Genomic DNA, 21,234 nt, shown 5'->3' with positions numbered 1-21,234 from the left:
TGAACTCTGACCTTAAGTCAGGATGGAAAGAGAGTCACTGTGGGCTCCCACACTGCTAGGAAGCCCTTCCTTACAACATACACACCTGCACTGATAGATCTTGCCTGGCCTCCAGGGGTCGGAAAGCAACATCACGTGGAGAGTTGAAAAGATTCAATAGCTACGGAGAGATTAACCCTTAGTGATACTTACAGAGGTTCAACTATAAATAATGCAACTAATAGAATTTAAACCTTTTTCTTTTATTATTTGCTATTGTACCCAGATGTGTTAGTTTTAAAAGCTAAGGTAAAAATTTACCTTTAAACATTGTTCTACCCTAATAGAAGAGCAATGAAAAATAAGAGTATAGAAAAGAAATCCAACGAAAAGCACCATTTTGATCATATTACCAGAGGGAACACACTAGCATAGCACTGATGTGTTATTGGAGAAGGAGTGGCGCACTGAAGTGATGTGTTTGACAACAATTTAAAGACTCACAGTATTTATTTCGAAACAGTAAGAGCAGTCAGGCTGGTGATCTCAGCACTGGGGAAGTGGTGGATCTCTATGAGTTCAAGGCCAGCCTGGTCTACAGAGTGAGTTCCAGAGCAGGTAGGGCTGTTACACAGAGAAAACCTGTCTCAAAAAGAAAAAGAGAGAGAGAGAGAGAGAGAGAGAGAGAGAGAGAGAGAGAGAGAGAGAGAGAGAACCGGGGACCCATAATTGAGAAAACAAAATCAAAATGAACGAAACATTTAACAGAAATTGTGAAGTTTATATATAGTTCCTCAACAGTTTTACATTTCTCATTTATGGATTAGACCATCAAAGGCATAATAATAAATCTTCACAGGCACAGGTTTAAAATCCTGACATACCATAGGGTAGGCTGTTAATATGCTCTAAGAGAAAATATCACAGATATAGCGTCGCATTCTTCCAGTTCTATCTTGCCCAAATGTTTAACACATTGACATTATGCGGGGACCACAAGGATGAACTCTGTGTTCCACATCATGACCTAATCTTCAGCTCAGATGATAAGAAAAGTAAAATTAGCCTATAGCATCTGCCGCCAACATTTGGAAGCCATGGCTTCTGCCAGAGCTCAGCTTATGACAGCTGAGATATTACACTGTATGAATATCATATTATATGAATATTATACTATCTTTCTGTTGGGACAAATTACAGCACCAGCATTTTATGGCTGGCAAAAATAATTATAAAAATCATCATGTATAAAGATAAATACAGTATAACCTCAGTGCTAATTCTTCCTCTAAACTACAATGACAATTGTAAAGTTTGAATATTTCTGCCTTTCACAATCAAAACTTGATAGCTAAGAAAATTGGCAAGATCAACATGTATAATAACAGATTTAACTTCCATGCTGTCATAGTTATTGTGAAGAAAATAGCAATTGAAATAATCCTGTTTTCTATGGGTATGAGGTCAAGGGAAATTATCTTTCTCAATTTTGAAATATAAATTGTTAGATCTCTTAGAAAATCACAGTAAATTGGACGTTGAAGACTTGATGGTCAATTCTACACACGTACAAGCAATGTTCCCAAGGAGTTTACATTCCAGGCAGGAGATACAGATAATAAAGCAATAAGTGCATTTTGTGGTATCTTATGAATCTCTGTGCATCTGGAAAATCAAATAACAGAAGCGGGTGTGAATGAATATGTCTAAACAAGACGACCCAAATCAGGCTCAGTGAAAAAAGGACATCTGAAAATGTTTACAATGAAAAGGGAAGCAGTTGTGTGGCTATCTGTAATAAGTGAGTTCCAGGCAGAGGTGGAAACCTGTCTGGAGAATTCTAGAAATAGAGGTCAGTGAGGTCAAAGAGATGAAAGGGAGCGATGTTCTAAGAACTAAATCACATCACAGGGCTAAAGAGCGAGCAGAACCGTTGAGTTTTTCCTGCTCTCCAAGAGCTCCAGGGTCCCTGAAACCACACTGTGCAGCTCACAACTGCCTGTAACTTTAGTCTCCTCAGCCTTCCATAGGTACCTGCACACATGTAACATACATTCACATAGACATGTATGAACAAATACAAGTAAATCCTTAAAAAAAAAAAAAAAAGAAGCAGAGTGTGTGGGCTCTGAAAGTTTAGTATTTAATGTTGTTAAGCAGTTGAGGGTTAGCAGAAGGCTCAAGTTAGCTGTTAAAGGAGCCTGTACCTCCTTGGGATGGGCCTGTGTCACAACCCTAGTGTGTTACAAACCCTCGTGCATTCGTGGCCTAAAAGAAGCCTCTGGGGATGGTGGCATCAGTGTGAACGTAAGAGCAGGTTCAGAAGGCCGCCATCTGCAGCCATTGGTCAGCCATACTCCCTAGGGAAGGACACTGAGGACTCCATTTTCATGAGCACAAATGAAGCCAACAGGAAGGCAAGAGTTGGGCAGCAACACACCTGGTGTGCATCGCTACCAAGTTCTGCATGTGTCCACTGGTCTCAGAGCACGAGCTTCTGAAGGAATAAAAGGCAGGCAGGACTAAGAGAAAGTGGTGAGGCAGAATTAACTGGACAGGCTGGAAAATTAGATTTGACAAGAAAGCAGAGCATGGGCTCCCAGATTCCTGTCTTGGGAAATAGATTGTATGTGTTGCATGAAGTTAATATTTAGGGGAGGGGGATGAACTGACATTCGCTTCTTACTACCAAGGGAAATAATGCATTCTCTTGTCAGTCACCAGGCTTAAAACATTGCCTTGTTTCTAACTCGATCCAACATTATTAAATACGTCCATAAATAATGCATCGCCTCTGCCTTCCAGGAGCTTGTTCCCTTACCACCGCGATAATAGCACACAAGCTCAGTGTTGGAGTTATGCTAATAGAAAATCTAAATTCTTCCTTCATGCTGAGAATAGATCGATGTTTAGGAGAAAGCAGGGAGAGGTAGCACACCCCTGTGCTGAAGCACCTTCCGGGAGGAAACAGTCACTGCGGGTGGAACTGCAGCTGAGGAGAGCAGATGCCCGGCGGCCTTCTTCAACAGAAAGCCCAAGAAGCAGCAGAGCCCTGGCTTGCCCGAGTTGCAGCAGGAAAACTCTGAGGAGGCCCGAAAGGCCTTGGGACCAGGACTCAGGGTTACAGGTCACAGGAAAGCCAGTGGGACTTCTTGAGCAATGATGAGAACCTAAGAAAGGAAATGGTCAACCCCCCCAGTGAAGGAAGAGAGCAGTGTCAGGGCTCCAGACTCACTGTTCCAGTCCTTTGGATTCTACCAACCAAGGGCTAAAACACTTGCAGGGAAAGCGACATCTACGCTAAGCCTGTGTAGACCTTTTCTTGTCACTTTTTCTCCAAATAATAAAGTAAACAAATATTCTCATGGCTTTTATTCTATTAGTTGTTTTAGGTATTCTAGAAATGACTTAAAGTATATGGGCAGTTGTGCCTAAGTTCTAGACACACGTTAAATCATTTTACAGCAGGGACTTGAGCATCCTCGGTTTTGACATCCTTGGCGTCCTGGAACAAATGTCCCAAGGATACCAATAGTCAACCACACTTGACAAGGGAGTAAGGGAAGAGCAGAGGGAAGAGAAAACAGAGAGTGAAGGCAAGAAGAGCTTGGATATGGCGACCCTTGCCTGCAATCCTAACATTACAGAGGCTAAAGTGTCCATGGTTCAAGACCAGCCTGAGAGTCTAAATGTTTTCAAAAGCTCATGAATAATTTAAGAAGTATTTTGTTGTTGTTGTTGTTGTTTTCAAGATAGGGTTTCTCTGTAGCTTTGGAGCCTTTCCTGGAACTCACTCTGTAGACCAGGTTGACCTCGAACTCACAGAGATCCACCTGTTTCTTGCCTCCCAAGTGCTGAGGTGAAAGGCGTGCACCACTAATGCCTGGCAGAATTATTTTTCGATTGGGACAAAAACAAATACTTGATGTTTCTGACATTTGACACAGTCCCGTGTATCTCAGACTCACCTCTAGCTGTTGTCTAGCTGACCTTGAATTCCTGGTCCTCACAGTCCTACTTTGCAAGTGCTGGAATTACAGACGTGTTCCCCTACACTGGATCAACTAACACTTCAGAACTGAATCCAAGTGTCACACGCTTGCTTTGTCTTAAAAATATAGGAATTATTTGCTATTTTTTCCTAGAGATTAACATAAAATATTTGACTTCATCTTATAACAATATTTACATTAAAATTACAGTCTAACAAATGATAAAAAGTTAATGCTGAATTTTTAACTGTATTAATTACTTGCATTATTTTCATTATTTTTTAAAAGTATTCATTTCTTACATTTTAGCATTTTTCTATATCCACATTGCAAACCTCTTGGAATATAAAATTGGTGTGTTTTCTTGGTAATATTTCATTTCCTTCAATGCCTAGAAATATAAAGTATTCATTTAATAATGAGGAAAAAACCAAATATGCTTATTGATCTCTCTTGTGTGTGAGTGTGTGAGTGTGTGTGTGTGTGTGTGTGTGTGTGTGTACATAAGTGGAGGTGGGGTACACTTGCCCATGGAAGCTCAGGTGAAAACCAAAGGTTGACAGTTCAAATTCCTTCCTTTATCTCATCCCATGTTTTTGTTATTTGATTTGGGGGTTTTGTTTGCTTTTTGTTCTGGGTCTTTCGTTTGTTGTTGTTTGCTTGTTTTGTTTTTCACACAGGGCCCCTTCACTGAACCCAAAGCTTGCTGTTTTGGATAGGCAGGTAGCACCATGCCCAGCTTTTACGTGATTGTTAAGAAAGATCAGGCCTTTAATCCTAGCACTCAGTGAACCTCTATTAGTTCAGACTACACAAGATTCAGGCTAGCCATATTGAGACTCTATCTCTAAAACTTAAAAAAAAATTAAATTAAAAAAAAATCTGAACTTAGGAACTAAGGTTCTCATGTTTGCAAAGCAAATGCTCTACCCACTCAACCATATATCCAGTCCTGATGTCAATAATAAAAACCTAAATAATAGAAACAAAACAAATGTTGGTTTGTTTGTTTGTTTTTAATAAGGAAGATGACTTAAGTAAATCGGACCAAAAGCTTACAAATAATTGTTCCTCATAGTCTATATTTTTATTGATAGTCTATATTCAGAGTCTTGAGCAGCATTTTTTTTTATCTGTTGGAGCTATTTTCCAAGTTTGTCTAGAGCAGACCCGTCGCAGGAGCTGCTGGAGTGACAGAGTGGCTGTCCTGAATTTAGACAACAATGCAATTCAATTCCATCTTCCACTTCAGTTTTCTAGATATTTATCACATTTTGTGACTAAAAATCTATGAAAACTACTAAATTTCCATCAATAAATTTATACCAAGTCCAGGTTGTATCTCAGAACTTACTGGAACATTGATTCAGAAAACTTGAGCATAGGGGAATGCATACTAGTAATTATAAAAGGGAGATATCAGAATTCTAAGTAATATAAAAAGAAATAACTAGAGCAAAAACAAAACAAAACAAAGCACAAAAGACAACAGTTTTTTTTTCTGTGACAAAGGAAGAGTGAGTAAGGAAGGAATTGAACCACAGAAAAAACCTCCCTTTAATGCCAACCACTGCTGAATTAATGCCTTCAAGAGGAGAGTGAGCACTGGCTGGCTCAGCAATGCTTTATCTCTCAGAAGACCAGAAACTTACCAGATGGTACATGCTAGAACAGATCACATGGAAAGTGGCTCAGTAGACTTCTTATTGGGCTTGGGGTGTTGGATGTCAACTGTCAAGGATGAAAGAATCATGGAAACTCAAACACACAGATCCATTGGCAGCTTTACTGAAGTTGGCAGCAAACCCGACCTTCGAGAGGACCCCACTCCCCTTTGTGCCTGTGGAATGGCCCTCAGTGCCTTTCACTGACAATGCTGAATGTCACACCAGCTGGCAGCAGAGAATCATCTACAAGGTCCTGTTCCGGCTTCACAAGAAGGACCACAAGCAGCTGTAGCTCATGCGTACTGCATTGACAAATCATTCCTTTCAAGAAAGTCTGTTGTAAAACAGAAAGCATGGGGTTTGCTCGGAGATTTTAAAGAGAACCTTGAAGGCAGATTTTCCTGTGCAATAACTTGAAGAAGGACTCTAAAAAAGAAATCCCACACTAGCTCACAGCTCAGTAGGTAGAACATGAGACTCTTAATCTCAGGGTCATGGGTTCGTGCCCCAGGTTGGGCACCAGATGGACAAGGATGCTAAAAAAGAAATCCCACACTAGCTCAGAATTGAGTATAATAAAAGGTTATTTATTTAGAGGTAGACTCACAGATCACAATCCTCTGCTCAAACGGGGAACAGCAACCGAATCCAGCAGCCAGGAAAGAGGCTGGACACATGCTTTACATTGGCATATATAGTATAAGAGGCCACACCCAAGTGGGTGGGCAACTTAAAGGCTCCTGGTGGTAGGAATTCCCATAGCAATAACTGAGACATACAACCATAGAACACTGTTGGGGAATTGGGGAATGCAAGGTGTGTTCACTTAAAAAGCGCCAGCTAGAAGTAGTGACATGGCAGGGGGTGGTAGGATGTTGAATGGGAGCCCTACTTGAAAGTTGATGTGGGATGTCCTTCTGAACATGTGTTATTTTATTCGTTGATGAATAAAGCTGTTTCAGCCAATAGCTTAGCAGAGTAAAACCAGGCAGGAAATCTGAACAGATACAGAGAGTAGGCAGAGTAAAAGAGATGTCTTGTAGCTGCCAAAGGAGAAAGATATCACAGCCTTGTGGAATTACATAGATTAATAGAAATGGGTTAATTTAAGATGTAAGAGCTAGCTAGAAATATGCCGAAGTCGTTGGCCAAATTGTTTTGTAATTAATATAGTTTCTGTGAAATTACTTGGATCTGGGCATCTAGGAAACAAAAGTGCAAGTTTCTGTCTACAAGAAGTCACAAGGACAGAGGTTCTAAGATGAAGATACTGGCACACCATTTAAGAGCTTCTACATGTGTGACTCTAGACAGTGTGAACTATACGAGGCACAGGTGCTGCCTTCAGTCCGCAGGAGAACATTAGTGATGACCAGTGACTAGCACAGGCCACACAGAGAGCCCAAGGAAACTCCAAAGGAAGTCAATGGCTGTGGGATAACAATGGTGCCCTTGCACTAGGGGCTACACAGAATGACAGAGAAACAGTCAAGGAATTCAGTCCCTGCTAAATTCTGTTTTGTATATTAACCAGAGACTTTTTAAGTGGTAATTTTTAAATGGTATTTTAGAAGTGAGTACACATAGCTGTGGCATAACTCAGTGGTAGAAGGTTCACTAGCATGTCCAAACCCTTGAGTTAAATTCTCAGCACTGCAAGAATTATCATAAAAAGAATGAAGAACATCAGAACGTTGCAGCGTGCTGGGAAATATATACTAATGCCAGGCACCCCATTCTCTTACCACTGATCCCACCACAGTAGAAGCATAGATGGGATATAGGTGTACCACCTCCTTCCCTCCATAGATTCTGATAAGGATGAGAAGCAAAGAGCTCAATTCATAACATAAACTCCAACCACTTGAAAGACACAATTCAGTTTTCCTCAGTAGAATCTATAAACTGTTTAAAAATGATAGAATCCACCATCACCCTACATCCACGCTGTTAAAATCCGGGGCAGCTCTGCCGACATCATCTGCTCTGAGTCACACATTTTATACTTAGCAAAGGACTGCTGAGCTCTTATAATTAAGGATTGATAACAACACCTGGGAAGACATACAAAGGTGCAGCGCACACGTTTACATAATTTAACTTTATTTAACAGGAAGGATATATAAATTTTTTAATAAATAAACCACAGCAGATAATAGAAAAGGCTTTAGGTAATTATTATACCAAAAGTTATTAATCAAAGATACCACATGTATTAATTTCACAATATACAAAGTAATTAGAATAAGTTATTATAAATTTGTCAAGATAATAAAATAACAAGTCATCCAAACTCAAGTAAAAAGATGTTATTGGCAGAGGAATTGATAGCTTGCCGACATCTTTACGTATTATAAATCTGCAGTACAGATAAAAGTTTATTGTATAGACAGAGGGTCTAATTCATCATCTACTCAGTACTGCTGCTGTTGCTGCAAGTGCCAAATGCCATGGATATTTTATGTTTTCTTCTGTAACTTAATTATTATAAGTTAACATCTATATTCTGTCTTAATTCTAGTTAATATCTGATTCAAAGTCCATCACATCCCCCTTGCCTGCTCCTTATCCCTCAGCCTCACAGTCAAGATTGTGAACACAAATTAGATTTAGTGTATTAATGCTTTCAATAAACCCATTAAATACAGGCCCTCTGGTCTCTATGTGGTAAATTTCTCAGCTGCTGTGTTCTAGGTTCTGTCTGAGCTTCTCATGAGAGAGTCCCAGGACTAGGGACAAGCTGATGTCCCAGTGAATGTCCAATTGATGACTTTCAGCAAAAACAAACGAACAAACGAATAAAATGCTCATTGTTGCTAGTTCAGAAAACAGAGTTGAATAAAATGGAGAAAGGAAAAACCAACTGTTTATCTACCATCCAGAGATTCCCACTGTCATCAGCTGGGTAAACTTTTCTATACTTTTGTGATTTTTAAAGTTTATATTGCAATACCATTTTATACACAGCTTTATCTGTCAGATAACACATAACTTTTAGTTAGAATCTTTGAGTTTCAAGACACAGGCAATAGTCAGAGTCTTAGATCAACAATAGGATGTATGTAGGAACCCTGGAGGACGGGCATTCAGCAGACCTTGCATTGTCTTGCACACCCAATGTCTATACAATATAGCTATACTTTCTGCATCTTGGTTCAAACTAGTGGGAGAAAATTAATTAAAATCATTCTTGACCCCAGAAGTATCGACTAATGCGAGAATGGTTATCTCAGTCAACTCTTAAGTAAACGCAATTATTTAATCAAATAGTTAAGAGGAATCGAACATTTCTACCATAACTTTGAGTCATTTTTTTTTTCTTTTGAGACAAGGTCTCAAACAGCCAATGGTGGCGATCATGACCTAACTGTTGAGTGTCCTGCCTACACAAGCCTGTGCCACCAAACGCTCAGTTTACACTCAACCTCTCTTCCGTCATTTTACATCCACCGTATCATTTCTTTCATCTTCTGGGAATTGTGTTTGGGGTCCTGCACTTGACAAGTGCTTCCTGCTCCATGCTGCTGCACCTGCCTCTGTCACATCAAGAGACAGCTTGGAGCTATGTGATGATGGTATATGTATAAGTGCTACATAACTTGGGACACTTGTATAGACTTCATATTTTTTTCAGATATTCAGAAATTCTGGTGCTTGTCAGTATATCTCTGGAGACATCTAAATTTCACTAATGAAATTCTTAGAAGGAATATCAGAGGTAAGGTAGAGATTACCTGGTGACCAATAAAATCTCTTTCCTTCTTCCTAAATACAGGCTGCCTAATCTGCATCGCCTAGACTTCTTGGCAGGTAAATGTGTCCTTCTAACTAAATTTTCCTCAAGAGCGGCATAGGAGTGGAAGTGAGGCCCAGGCCTTATCTTTACAATGTTGGCATGCCTCCTCCTCCTGATGTCTTACAGTGTGCCTAGCCTCCCTGGTAACCTCTGCACAGAGAGAGAACAGCAAATGCCTGTTACGCACATCACTGCATTGTAAAACTTATGTGTTCCTTCAGAGAAGAATTTTAGTGTGTGTGATGTCCAGAAAGATTTCATTGACTTATGACACCTTAGCATTATAGGAAAGTTCCATTTTTCTATAACTCAACAGAGAGACTCATTTTAATTTTTTTTAAATAAAAAATTTAAAGACAAACCTGCTAGCAGTTTGAGTATCTCTCGGGTTTTTGATCATTTGGGGTTGTTTATGGATTTCCAGTTTCTATTCTTTGATGTCTGTTCTGTCATAAATGTGTAAGAACTTTTCATAGAAAATGTGAGAAAGGGATAAAATGAGATGAGCAAGAGCATTTCTCTCTGTGAAACTGAGAGATAGCGCATGAGCGGTTCCTTATGTGGCTTTCTATTTTTGCACATTTAAAATGTCTATAATAAGAAGCGAAGTTTTATGTCAAATGTGGTGGCATATTCTTGTGATCCCAGCACTTGGGAAATCAAGAGTTCAACACCAAAATGTGTTATACAGCAAGTATGACAGTCCTGGAGATGTAACAAGCCCCAGTATTATACACACACACACACACACACACACACACACACACACACACACACACATTCCTTTTCTCAGTTTACTGAAAAGATCTAAAAGCAATAATCAAACAATGACATTATTGTTTTTTATTTGTTTAACTCAGTGTCTTACTCTGTAGGTTCAAGCTGGTCTTGAACCCACTATGCTGGCCCTTGTTACTTAATTGGCTCCTATAGGTCTCATCTCTTACCACTATTGCATTGAGGATCATGTTTCAGCATGAATTTGGGGGATGGGGGACACAGACACTCAAGCTCAATACTGGTCATGGTAGGAAACTTGTAAGAGGAAAAGAATTCATCGTAGATGCAAAAACCATGATAGAACAAATACGGATTACTAATAAACTAGGTAAACTTTAGTAAGAGGAGGGCCAATGAGCCACCACCAAAATGTGACTGATCAGGTAGTCCCAGGACTCATGAGGCAGAGGCAGGTGAATCTCTATGAGTTCAAAGTCAGCCTGAGCTGCATAGCGAGTTCCAGCACAGCCAGTGCTACACAGAGAAGCCCAGTCTCAAAAAGCAAACAAACAAATTAAAACAAAACAAAAAATATGACCAATGATAAATTGTCAATTCATGCTGTGAGCCATTAAGAACATGTGATACAGAAAACATCACGCTGATATTTCATCAAGTAAACACGAAAATGCTATCTAAATACAACTTTCAACGTACTCTAGTTAAGAAACAGAGACGTGGATGGGTCAGGGAGGGACAGGTTAAGCAAAACTCCACGAAAGCAGCTGAACAACAGCACCTTTAGATATTTCTGAAGATGTATGACCCATTTTTTTCCCAATAACTCAGTGCTAAATTTAAAACGAAGAGAAATGGGACTATTTAATTTAAATGATAGCACACATGCAAGCGTGAGCTTCTCACGCATCCTATCAGTGAGCCATGTGGGAATTGTGTTTGCCCCCTGATTCAAATAAACAGCCACAAAAAGACATTTTTTGTACAATTGGCTTTTTATTACAGTGATGAACACGAACATTCTAGTCGACAAATTCAGTTCTTATGAAGTCTAGTACAAACAGTATAACTTACACTATGAGACATTTCATGTCTATTTTAATACTTAGTCTTTACTACACATTTTAATTTTTATTACATTAAATATGCTAGTGGCATCTTTTAGTACTTTGGTGGGGTTTGCTTGCTTGCTTGGTTAGTATTTTTCCAGAGACAAAATTCAAGGCTTTGTGTATTTGAGGCATCCATGCTGTTACTGAGCTATATGTACTCCAAGCCCTAACCATTATACACTTTGTACACAAATGACTTCAATCTTGCTTTTGTATTAGTGAATGATAGAATAAGAATAAATGAATTGAGGTTGTATTGTTGCTAAAATCCATCTTTGACCCTTTTTTAAACTCTAGGCAATCCAACTTGGATAATACCCAACACTTTTTAAGGAAATACTCTTTTAATTAAGGAAGCTATGTATTTTTGAAAGATACATTATCTAGCCTCATATTTTTTATTATCACAATCATTACTACCATTGTTGCTATTGGGATATTAAAACAGGTTTACATATAGAGCAAGCTGACCTCAGGCTTACTGGCCTCAAACTCCTGATCTACTGTCTCTGCCTCCTGACTGCTGAGATTATAGGCATGACCCATGCCAGTCCTGACTTACATTCTTTCTTTCCTATATAATTTAATTATTCATAGCCTGTATGTAGTCCTGGTGCCTGTGTATGCCAGAAGAGGGCATCAGATCCCTGGAACTGCAGTTAGTGAGTTATGAACCGAGGTGGGGTGGTGGTGGTGTGATACTGGGAACTCCACCCAGGGCCCCTGGAAGGAGGTCCGGTCCTGGGAACCACTGAACGGTCTCTACAGTGTACGTTCCATTTTAAACAGCAACTACTGCGTTTGCTTTCATCTTCAGGGCATTCTCATATGTATACATAATATGCATATATATAATGATTAGTTCGATTTCCTTTTGAATTCTGTTCATATTCTATAACCCATTTATCCACATCGTAATCTAGTTTAAAAATCACAACAGAGTAACCATTTTTAAATTGTAGACATCCCTAAATTGTCTTTCTAAACCAAATGTGCAAAGATATGCTACTTTTACGTGTGCTACATGGAGCTTTACATTCTTATGTGTATAACCTATTTTTAACAAAGTTAAACCCCTCAAAATGTGCATGCAACGATTCCTGTTCAGAAAAGGCCAATGGAACAGAAAGACCCAAGCCAGCAAATAAGGAAGTGAGTGCCGCAGGAAACATTTCTCCTGCAGGAGTGTAAGGTTTTAATTGATAATGTTACAAAGTGCACGGGAAAGTACGAGGGAGGAGTCAGGCAAAGGCTGTAAGATTCCGTGGTGAAGCACTGGAGCTTCGGCAGGTCCCACACATGAAGTGTGGTCTAAGGAATGGCTCTCACAGCCTCAGAAAAGGCCACATCATTTTACACCTCCGCCTGTCGGGTCACAGCTATAGTAGGTGTTATTACAGTTGGTTTAATGTGAACTCGCCACCAGTGAGAACCACCTGAGAGGAGTCTTGCCCACAGAACTGTCCTGATTACCCTGATTGCTGTGGGATAGCACCTCTTCGTGTGGGTGGCAGCCCCGACGAAAGGGCTATTTCAGAAGGAAGAGCATCTCGCCTCTGCTTGCTTGGCCTCCCCTCCTGTGTCCCTGTTCATTTGTGCTGCAGCTGCTGCCAACTCCTTTGCTGGTGTCAGAGCCAGCATTTCCAAGTTCTCGTGGAATAGGGACCAATGACTTCCGGAGTCTTCTGGTGTTCCAGTTCCAAATGGGGATCCCCCCCCCAGGCCCCTGCCCTATGGACTAGTTGTTGCCCGGTGAGAGGCCGCAATTGAGAAACTAGTCTGACTGTGGAGGACCCATCTCCAGAACCCAGTAGGGAATTATCAGCATCGCAAGTGTGACTAGGCTCTCAGTTTTTCAAAGATAACATATATGTATATTTCCTTGATTCTGTTCCTCTAGAGCACAAGGCTAATACTGCTGTATCATTTCAGCCATTTTGCTGAAAAAGAAATAGTTGTTGCTTTCTATGACTAAATCAGAAAAGCTAAAGAAGATGTTCATTGATTTTATTAACTCTTAGGGAGACCTTGTGAAATCCTGAGGTGAATGTGTAATGGTAACATCTGTCTTCATTTGTGTTCTAGACACTTAATGTCAAAATGCCATTCTCATCTTTGGCCAGTATCTTAAGGAATGGTGTTCACTTCCCTTCTGTTACAATGTGCATCAGTATCTTAGCTTCTTTCTAGATTAAATTAGGCTACCTCACCCCATATTGTCATGTATTTTGTAGCATTATCAATTAAAATCTTACACTCCAGTCTGTTTGGTGTTCTGTGAGCTTCTTGTACCTTTAATAGGGATATCCTTTAGGTTAGGAAAGTTTTCTTCTATGATTTTGTTAGATATATTTTCTGTGCTTTTGAACTGGACTTCTTATCTTTCTTTGATCTTTTAATGGTGTCCCAGATTTCCTGGATGTTTTGTGTTAAGAGTTTGCTGGATTTAATGTTTTCTTTGACCAATGAATCTATTTTCTCTATAGTATCTTGTTGTCAGTGATTTCTGTCCTGCCCGGTCAGAACATTCAGTCCCAAAGAAACACACGGAGGCCTACCTTAATTATAAACTGGTTGCTCTATTAGCTCAGGCTTCTTATTAATTAACTCTTAATTCTTATTGGCCCATAATTCTTTTCTGTGTTAGCCATGTGGCTTGGCACCTTTATCAGTGAGGTGTTCTCATCTTACTTTCTCTGCATCTGGGTGATGACTGCAGACTGATCTTTCCTCTTCCCAGAATTCTCCTGTTCTTATCACCCCACCTATACTTCCTGCCTGGCTACTGGCCAATTCACGTTTTATTAAATTAAATTATATTAAAACAATACAACTGACAGATCTTTAAAGGGCATAAGATCATTGTTCCATAGCAGTATCTTCAATACCTGAGATTCTGCCTTACAAATCTTCCATTTCTCTTGGTTTTGCTTGCCTCTGTTCTTCCCATTTGCTTACCCAGATTTTCCATTTCCAGAATTCCCTTGGTTTGTGTTTTCTTTATTGCCTCTATTTCAGTCTCCACGTATTGAACTGTTTGAACTGTTTACTTCACCTGTTTGTCTTTTCTTGTCTTTCTTTACGAGATTTATTGATTTCTTCTATTTTTTTTTTGTTTGTCTTTTCCTCTATTTCTTTAAGGGAAATTTCCTCTTTAAAGGTCTCCATCATCAGGGCTGGAGAGATGACTCAGCGGTTAAGAGCATTGCCTGCTCTTCCAAAGGTCCTGAGTTCAATTCCCAGCAATCACATGGTGGCTCACAACCATCTGTAATGAAGTCTGGTGCCTTCTTCTTCTGGCCCACAGGCATACATGCAGACAGAGTATTGTATACATAATAAATAAAAAAATATTTTTTTATAAAAAAGTCTCCATCATCCTCATAAAGTTACAATTAAAATCATTTTCTTCTGCTTCTTCTGGGTTAGGATGATCACATCTTCCTGTTGTATGACCACTGGGTTCTGGTGTTACCATTTGCTTTTTAGGTCATTGAATGAATTCTTGCATTGGTACCTACCCATCTCTTCCTCTGATTAGTGCCAGCAGCATTTTTGGTTCTTGGTCCATTCTTTGCAGTTGCTGTCTTTATCTTTGGGAACTGTTCTTGGTCTGCTTTGTACTGTTACCGTCTGTGTCTCAGGGAGCCATTGAGGTCTCCCTTGGCCTGCTCTCTTGATCCACCCTCTTGGTCTGCTCTCTTGATCCACCCTCTTAGTCTTCTCTCTTGATCCACCCTCTTAGTCTGCTCTCTTGATCCACCCTCTTGGTCTGCTCTCTTGATCCACCCTCTTAGTCTTCTCTCTTGATCCACCCTCTTAGTCTGCTCTCTTGGTTCACTCTCTTGGTCCACTCTGTGCAGGACTCATAAGTGGATACTAGCTGTAAAGCAAAGGATAATGAGCCTACAGTCCATGACCCTAGAGAAGCTAAATATCAAGGTGAACCCTAAGAGAAACATATACAGATATCCCTGGGAAGGGGAAATAGACAAGATCTCCTGACAAAATTGGAAGCATGGGGGTAGGGAAAGAAGGGAGGACAGAAAGGGAGGAGGAGGGGAGAAAGGAAGGAGAAGGAGAACTTGAGGGAACAGGAGAGTCGAGATGAGGGAAGGACAGAGACAAGAGTAAGGAAATAGATATTTTGATTGAGGGACTCGTTATGGGGCTAGCAAGAAACCTGGCACTAGAGGAATTCCCAGGAATCCACAAGGATGACCCCAGCTAAGACAGTAAGCAATAGTGGAGAAGGTGTACAAACTGGTCTTGCCTTGTAGTCAGACTGATGAATATCTTAAATGTCACCATAGAACCTTCATCCAACAACTGATGGAAACAGAGGCAGAGACCTGCAGCAGAGAACTGGGCTGAGCTCCCAGAGTCCAGTTGAAGAGTGGGAGGAGTGAGAATATGAGCAAAGAGGTCAAGACCAGGATGGGTACGCCTACTGAAATAGCTTACCTGAGCTAATGAGAGCTCACCAACTCTGGCCAGACAGGGAAGGAACCAGTATGGACCAAGCTAAACTCTCTGAATGTGGGGGACAGTTATATGGCTGGGGCAGATTACTGGGCCAGTGGAAGTGGCACCAGGATTTACCCCTACTGCTTGTACTGCTTTTTTCAAATCCATTCTCTTTGGATGGATACCTTGCTCAGCCTGGACATAGTGAGGAGGGCTTTGGTCCTTCCTCGGAGCAATGTGCCTTACCCTCTCCGGGGAATGGATAGAGGTGGGGGTAGGTGATGGGAATGGAAGGAGAGGAGGGAGTGGGAACTTGGATTGGTATGTAAAATGAAAACAGATTGTTTGTTTTCTTTTAAAAAAATAAAATAAAAAATCTTACACTCTGGATCATATGTCACTTCCTTATTGGCTGGCTTGGGTCTTTTTGAACAGGAATCCTTGCATGCACTTTTTGAGGGGTTTAGCTTTGTTAAAAATAGATCACATACACAAGAGTTTAAAGCTCCATGTGGCAAACACGGAAGTGGCGTATCTTTGCACATTTGGTTTAGAAAGACACTTTAGGGATGTCTACAATCTAAAACTGGTTACTCTGTTGTGATTTTTAGGCTAGTTTACTATGTGGATAAGTTGAATATAGAATACGAACAGAATTTGAAAGAAAATATAAACTCAGCATTTATATATGCATAGATATCTTCATATATATTCATGATTGAAACTATCAAGCAAAAACAGTACTTGAGGTTTTACACAACATGGAACAGAGGTTGGAGAGATGGCTCAGCCTTTCGAGTCATGACTGCTATTCCAGAAGACTCGGGCTCAGTACTCAGCACCCACACATTGCGCATAACCATCTGTCACTCAAGTTTAAGGGTATCTGATGTGTTCTTCTATACTCAGGAGGTACCAGGTACAAATGTGGTGTACAGATTTTATACACACACACACAAAATCAAAACTCCCATATGCATAAAATAAAAATAAATAAAAATTTCTAAAAACTGGAACATTATCATCATTCCTCAATCTTTTGGCTAAAATTCAGTATAGCATTCATTCTTATCAGTTCAAAAACTGGGCCATCCGACCAAGACAGGAGACGACACCCATCTGTAACCTAAGTAGAAGTAGAGGCAAGAGGGTCAGCCAGGAGTTCAAGGACATCCTTGGGAGCTGGGCGGTGGTGGCGCACACCTCGAGAGGCAGAGGCAGGAGGATCTCTGTGAGTTCGAGACCAGCCTGGTCTACAAGAGCTAGTTCCAGGACAGGCTCCAAAACCACAGAGAAACCCTGTCTCGAAACCCCCCCCCCAAAAAAAAGGACAGCCTTGGCTATGTAATGAGCTTGAGGCCAGGGTAGGTTACCTGAGACCCTATAAGCAAACAAACAAGCAAAGAAACAGAATTTGTAAAGAACTGGAACATCTATCTTAAAGTTCTTATAGCTGGACATGTACATTCTCGGTGAGAAAGTCAGAGATGCCCCAGAGAAGTGTCTGCAGGGCAATGCTCCCATTGGACCTTTGACCTAAATAGGGTGAGGTGCTTGACACCTAACCTACAGACTGTTGAACATTTGAGACTGTGATGGTTAGCATTTGTTAACCTAAGGGATCTAGAGTCATCCAGGAGACAAACCATCAGACATGTTTATAAAGAAGTTTCTAGACCAGGTTAATTAAAAGACCCACACTAATTGTGGACGGCACCATTTCATGGGCTCGGGTCTCAGACCAAATAAAGAGGAGACCCAGCATTAGCAGCTCTTCCCTCTCTTCCTGCCTTCCTGACATGATGGCTCTTCAAACTGTGAACCACAACAAATGCTTCCACGATAGCAAGAAAAGAAACTGAAATAGGGAGTCCATCTGTATGCCCAATGTCAGGTTTTAAAATATTTTAAAATTTTCTTATATGGAGTTAAGTTGCTCAACCTCTCTGAACTTCATTTTACTCACCTTTAAGATGGTAATTGTAATAATATATCTCACGCCAACAGATTTGCTATGACCATCAACTGGATACTATGTAAAAGAACATTGTGAAACATTCTTTAACTGTTAGTTAATAGGTATAAACAGATGAGCAGGATTTATAAACCTTATGGTATTGAGATAAAAATGGGTAAAGAATTGTGTGAGGTGATGTGTATAATGACATTTGTATAGAAAGATTAGTTTTTAAGACTTTAGAAAGTTGACAGTGGCCAGGGATGGCGGTGCACACCTTCCTAGCACTCAGGAGACAGAGTCAAGGTCTCAGTGAGTTCCAGGCCAGTCTAGTTCACGGTACAAGGTCTACACCAGCCAGAGTAGTGAGAGTCCCTGCTCAGAAACAACAAACTAGGTGTGGGGGGGCACGCCACTCAGGTGGTGGAGAAGACAGGCAGACCTGTGTGAGTTCAAGGCCAGCCAGGGCTATTACACAGAGAAACTCAGTCTCAAATAAAAAAAAATCCAAAACAAACAAACAAAACCCAAAAAACAACAACAACAACAACAACAAAAACAACAACAAAAAAAACACCAACAATTTAAAAAGCCGACAGTAGGAAACCCTGATCTTCTACTATGATGACATGCCTAACACTGGGACATAACAAGACTCCTCCAGTAATGTTCCCCTGAAAGATCCATAAGCAGTATGCGCAGGAACAGAAGGAGGCAATAAACAGATGATGATCGTGCACAGGTTTCAAAAGGTCACCCTCAGTAGAAACTACGAACTATGCCTTCAATTTTTCTTAGTACCAACCTGACCTAAACCAATTTAAAATTTTCATTTAAAGATAAAAACTAAAAGAGAGGTTATAACCAAATTAATACATGCTAATTTGATATGGACAGTACTGCAAATGACCAAATTTGTCACAATTTCAAAGATTTGTTTATTTACCTGATCTTACTGATTTTTTCAATACTAGGGGTTGAATATAGAGACTTAGGCAAAGGTAAGAATTCCACAACAGACATATTCCCAGTCTCTAAGACCAGCCTATTTATACTACATTTCCTGAAGTCTGCATACAGTGGTTCTCAACGTGTGGGTCACAACCCCTTTGGGGTGTCAAATGACCCTTTCACAGGAGCTGTATTCCAGATATTTATTTACATTACAATTCATTTGCAAAAAGTAGCACAATTAGTTATGAAGTCGCAATGAAAATAATTTCATGGTTGGGGATCAGCACTACATGAGGAACTGTATTAATGGGACACAGTGTCAGGAAGGCTGGGAACCACTTCCCCATGATCTCCGCCAGTCTCACTAAAATATTTATCACTTATATGTAGGTTACTACTAAATAATCATCTTTGATAATTTTCTCTTCTTAATTGTAGTTCTCCCATTTAATCTCCCTGTTTGTATGTTGGGAGGACATATTTCGACTCAGATATCCCAGTCTCCTAAAAATGAAGTTTCTGTACTTCATCTAACTTGACCCGCATCCTGTCACCTGACCCCCGACCCTCCTGCACAGCCATGCCAGAGCTAACATCATGCTTACTACCCTACTGACTCCCCGCACAGCCACAGCAAAGTCACTCTGTGCTTCCTATACTACTGATCCCCTGAACAGTCAAAGTGGAAGTCACAGTGTGCTTACTATCCTACTGACCCAGAAAGGCGTGTTTTCAACAGCTTCCCTTTGCGCTTCAAATCCACACCACACAAAAATCTCCATGTTTTCCCCATCAGAAGATTTATCGTCTTTTCCTTAGGATCCTGGGGCTGTCTCTCCAATCAGGCCTCCGAGATCTTTACACATAAGCCCCCTCACTCACCTTCAGACCTCCAGATGTTCTCTGATGTTCAAACTTCTGAGTATATATAGACACAGCTCAGATTCCTAAGTCCAGCATGCAAAGTTGATTACTTTTAACTTTTCCTCACACTGACAGTGCAACCTTTAATCACAAATGAAATGCCTTTACGTAAATATGCCTTGCTCTTTCCCACTTCCCATCTTGTGGGGTCACAGATGAAGGAAAGGCCTTCCTCTTCCTTTGTTTCCCATCCATAACCACTCAGTCATTCATTCAAGCATGCATTGAGTAATCCCAGTGTACCAGACCATAACAGCAGAGGTGAACAAGCCAGGGCCCCGGCCTTTGTAATATAAGACACTAACGAAGCTGGTACACGTGTACCAGTTCCGCTTCTTTTACTGTGAGAAAACACTATGACCACGGTAACTTACAGAAGAGTTTGTTTTGCTTACAGTTCCAGAGACAGAATAGCTGGCAGGCTTGGCAGCAGGTACAGGAAGCAGAGAGCTCACGTCTTGAACCACAAACAAAAAGCAGAGAGAACAAACTGGAAATGGCAGGGAGGATTTTTTTTTCTCTCAAAGCTTTCTCCAAGGATGTATTTCCTCCAGGAAGCCAAACCACCTGAAGCTCATGATAGCTCCACCAAGTGAGGACCACATGATCAAATGCTTCACACTAGGGGGACATTTCTTACTCAAACCACCACACCACACAATGGCTAATATTGATTGCTGCTATCTAGGGCAAACTAGGAGATAAGCCTCTGGGCTTGCCTGTGAGGGATTATATTGATGAGCACAATCAATATAATGTAAGGAAGACCCACCTTAAAATTGGGTGGCAGGATTGCCTGGGCTGGATATCTGAGCATGTACACTCATTTCCCTCAGCTTCTCGATGGCAGACGCAATGTGACCAGCTGCCTCCAGCTCCAGCGGCGTTCTCCACCATGTGGGACTATGGACCAAAATAGGCCCTTTTCCTCTGAAGTGATGCTTGCCAGGGATTTCAGTCACAGTAGCAGGAAAAGTCACGCACACACAGTAAAAAGGAGACATGAAACAGGGCTGATGCTCACACAAAATCAGCTAAGGACTTTAATCTTTTTTCCATAAAATTTGAGAGGAATGTCTCATATTTTGTGTATGAAAATCCACTTTGTCAGCCATCAAGCCAGGATGAAGATGTGTCACATAACCCAGGAAGGATGGGAGCTAACTGGCTACAGCCAAGAAAGACAAAACACATCCAAGTGGGCAAAGATTCCACATCAGGCGTCAAACATTGTTACAACTCATCTGTCTATTCATGGACTAGCAAGAGGCTCTCCCATAGACGCTACTGTTTCTACTGGGTTTGACCCCTTATGTCCTGATAGAGTCTAGCGTATTTAGTCTTTAATGTATTTGTAGCCACTGGGAGGACTTGGGGTCAAGCTACAAGATATGCCATAGATCCAATGGGCATTTGTTCTGCTCTCTTTGGTCACGATATTAATTTAAAAAACAATAACAAAAAACATCCTCAGCAGAATAATGGATGTTGCAAACCTGAGTAGTGTTTATGATGTAGTTGGTGGTGATCCGTCCTTTGTAACATTTGTAACCCCCTGGAAACCACCTAATAAGATAAAACTGTTTTCTCAGATTGTCACACTCACATTTATCTGCTCCTTGCTTGTGCTTGCGGGAAGACACAGTTC

General features: G+C 40.6%; 1 long non-coding RNA gene across 1 annotated transcript in view; it reads right to left on the bottom strand.

Moving 5' to 3' along the window:
- The window catches only part of LOC126509689 (uncharacterized), a 101,980-nt gene that overhangs the window by 74,428 nt on the left and 6,318 nt on the right, over nucleotides 1-21,234 (bottom strand). The window contains exon 4 of the long non-coding RNA XR_007594229.1: nucleotides 20,359-20,527. This is a non-coding gene — a long non-coding RNA (uncharacterized lncRNA). The remainder of the gene's footprint in view (nucleotides 1-20,358; nucleotides 20,528-21,234) is intronic.

Source organism: Alexandromys fortis, unplaced genomic scaffold (genome assembly GCF_014885135.2).
Source record: "Alexandromys fortis isolate MF-2015 unplaced genomic scaffold, M_Fortis_MF-2015_v1.1 scaffold_87, whole genome shotgun sequence".
Classification (NCBI taxonomy): domain Eukaryota; kingdom Metazoa; phylum Chordata; class Mammalia; order Rodentia; family Cricetidae; genus Alexandromys; species Alexandromys fortis.
Note: the sequence above shows the minus strand (reverse complement) of the source record. Positions and strands in the feature narration are given on the sequence as shown.